At 42.1% G+C, this 3,363-nt stretch overlaps 1 protein-coding gene across 1 annotated transcript in view; it reads right to left on the bottom strand.

The window, feature by feature from the left end:
- Window positions 1-689, bottom strand: part of Stag2 (stromal antigen 2) — a 130,086-nt gene extending 129,397 nt beyond the window's left edge. Inside the window, exon 1 of the mRNA XM_010609954.3 lies at window positions 90-689. The gene's annotated coding sequence lies outside the window, so the exon portion shown is untranslated. The remainder of the gene's footprint in view (window positions 1-89) is intronic.
- Between the last annotated feature and the right edge of the window lie 2,674 nt (window positions 690-3,363).

The raw sequence follows: 3,363 nt of genomic DNA, 5'->3' as shown, positions 1-3,363 counted from the left end.
GCGTCTCCGACGCCTTTTGCTAGCTAGGCGCCCGCAGGGGCGCGCCGCCGAGTGGGGTAAACAAGGTGCCGTGCCCGCGCTCGACTTACTCATTTGTTTGGACGCGCTTCGGCCGCGGACTCCTCGGGGCCACTGTTGCTGTTTTTATTAGGAGAGCGAGGGAAGGTGTCGAAGTAGGAATGTCCGCTGGAGCCCCGACCGTGGGAATTGAGAGGCTGGGCTCGCTGGGTGACTTTCAAACCCTGACTCCTCCGCCCCTCGCGCAACCCCCGGGTGCTGCCCAGTGGGGCATCACCCATCCAAGTCCCCTCCTCTGACACGCCCCAGCGATGGGCCTGCGACCCGAGTTGCCCGGACCCTCGCTTCGCTCCGGTAGGACCCTTCCCGGCCAAAGAACCCAACTTACAGAACTCTGCCACCTGATCCTAAGCGATTTAATGGGCCTTGGGATTTCTGGTTGCTTTTTGTTTTGTTTGCTTTTTGCTTCAAGTTTAGAAAAAAAGGGACCTCCTGATTCTTTACCAGGGAGACCTAGCACTGGAAAAGAAAAAGGGGGGGGGTCTTTGCAACCCGCACTATTACTGGCCCCTATCTCGGGGGTCTAGCTGATTTAGGAAACTGGGCTACTAGGCTAGGTCGGGCGCTCCACCAACCAATCCCCCGCTCTGGAGGCGGAAGAGGAGAAGAGAGCAAAGTGGAGGGAAACGGCAAAGGGCAGAGGAGCGCTGGCACCCGGCCGGGCTTCCTGGCCTCCCCCAGGCGCGCGCTGGCTTCCTGGAAACGCGGGGGGCGGAGGCTGGCGACACCGCCAGGAATTCAACTTCCTCCTAACCAGCCACCCGGTCCTCCCCCATAGTGTTTGAAGTTCCAAAGGACCCCTTCCGCTCCTTTGACCCCCATTAACTGAAGTCTGTCACCTTTGCTTTTTGTTGTTTATTTCGAGTCCAGCATGCTGAACCTCTGGTGTTTTTCTGTTTGGGGTTGTTGGGTTTTTTTGTTGTTGTTGTTTTCTTTTCTTTTTTTGGTACCGGGGATCAAGCTGAGGACCTTGCGCTTGCGAGGCAGGAGGCGGAACCACTGAGCTAAATCCCCGGCCCTGGACCTTTGACTGCTAAGAACTACTCTGGGGAGGAAAACTGCCGGAGAGCCTGCCCCTTCCAAGCGCCACTTTTCCTAGGATAGGAAGAAGTGACCTATTAAGTGTCTTCATTACTGTTAGAGAAGTTCCTAGGCTCATCGGATTTGGTTTAAAACTGTTTCTGCTTCTTGTTTCATATTTTGGCTAAAATATTTAGTATTTCATTTAGAAGAAAGTGAATAAAACGTATTTAATAAGACGAAGTAAAAATAGTACGAGCTCCTGGTAAATTGTGGAGATTTCACCTGATAATGATTCTAAAGCATTCCTAATGTAATAGAGATTATTTTAGTCCTTAAATTATATTTATTCCACATCTTTTTTAGTTTCTCATTCTCTGTGCTTACTGGGGTTTTTCCTGCAACTTTGAGTGGAAAATTATGGTGTATTTTATCAACCGAACAATAAAAGTTAAAACAGAAACATCTAAATATCAATAAATAAATAAAGTCAGACATTTATACTTACCGCTAAAGCTTTGGGGAGACTAATACTATTCAAAATAAATTTCTATTTATTTTACAGGCTATCTTTGCTGGAGTGTTATACACTTTTTAATAGAGTCAAGTTACAGAATGATGCAGCTAGAACATTAAGTGGGGAGTAGTGGAAATTTTACAGTTACATATGAGTTAATGCAAGATTCCAATCGAAGTGATAGAAAAATTGGAATGTATACCAAATCATTTTACTATTTCCTACGATTTTGTTTTATTTTTTCTCCTGGTTTAGTATTAACTGAAAACTGCTTTTCTGCTTCCAGATATCACATTTATAGCACATTTTCATTAGTTTCACAAATTTATGGTGTTAGTTGATTATGTAACAACTGAAACTTTAAAATAACTTTATGCTTTGAACAAAATTGAAAAGTTCCTGTTTAGTAAACTTGGTTTCATGTTGTGAAACATACCACTGCAAGTAATTACTAAGTGTAACTGATGTATCACCTGAAATTAATTATGTAGCAAATTTGTGATGAAATTTAAGACATTTCACAGCACATCCTCTTTTCTTTTTGCTAGAGTGCATTCATAACAATTCAGTGAAGCCCGATGTGGTGGTGTACACCTATAATCCCAGCTGCTCTCCAGGCTGAAGCAGGAAAACAGCAAATTTGAAGCCAACCTGATCAATTTAAGACCTATTAAAATTTTTGTAAAAAGCTGGCACTGTAGCTCAGTGGTAGCATGCTGAAGGCCCCGGATTCAGTCCCCAGTACTAATGCAAACATATGTGTGTGTGTCCGTGCACGCACCCATACACAGTCATGCCTTGGTACTTGACTGCTTTGAAACTCCTCTAGTTTGGCCCCAAAGCATTTTGACGCAAAAATTTTGTCCCCGTATTCATTTGTTTGGTCCTAGAAACACAAGCTAGAACTTTTTGGTGGTCATTGCCTCCTGACTTGCTACCCTTTCCAGCCAAAACAATTTGTTTTCGTATTTATTGCACTGAGGTACGGGTGCATGTGTCCATGTGTGTAACCTTCAATGTGTTTAGCTCACAGTGTTACGTGCCTACCTCACTCCTATCCTAAGAAGTGCAGTTTATTTCATAGGACCAAAATAGTTCACCCTTCAAATTTGAGGGCAAAGTAAAAGAAAAATGCCATTAAGTGCAATATTTCACTAATGTAAAACAACCTTAATTATTTGTAGCATTCCTTTCATGAGGTAATATTGAATTGGCAGATGGCTTTGGGTGCCTAATACTGAAATAGAAAAATGCAATGGTTGAAATGTAGGAGCATTTGAAACTGTGCAAAGGGCAAGGTGTTATTTGATGCAAACATATTCTGATCTCTAGAAATTTGCAACTCATGGTATAATAGATAATCCTCCAGGTTTAGCTAGTTTGAGTAAAACATCCCACAATTCTCTGTTCTGGCTCAGTGCAGATGGAGCAAACTTCTGATTATAAATTAGGTTTTTCAGATACAGTAGTTTCCTACTCTGGACAGCATGCATATAATTTTGTATTACCTAACACCATTCAAAACATGAACAAATTTGAGTCCACAAATGTTTTTAAAAATTATATACTAAAATATCATAGTCAATATATAAACTATATACTGTGAGAAAATAGTGTATGAATAAAAAGGCTAATGTTCGTAATCTGTGAACAGCTAACAAGTCCATAATATAAAATTTAAAATTCCACTAGAAAAATGGGCAAGTGTACTTATTGAAGAAATACAGATTGCTAATATACAAAGTTGA

The sequence above is a fragment of the Fukomys damarensis genome, unplaced genomic scaffold (genome assembly GCF_012274545.1).
Source record: "Fukomys damarensis isolate Sample0158 unplaced genomic scaffold, DMR_v1.0_HiC HiC_scaffold_39, whole genome shotgun sequence".
Classification (NCBI taxonomy): domain Eukaryota; kingdom Metazoa; phylum Chordata; class Mammalia; order Rodentia; family Bathyergidae; genus Fukomys; species Fukomys damarensis.
This window is presented reverse-complemented; position numbering and strand designations above follow the sequence as displayed.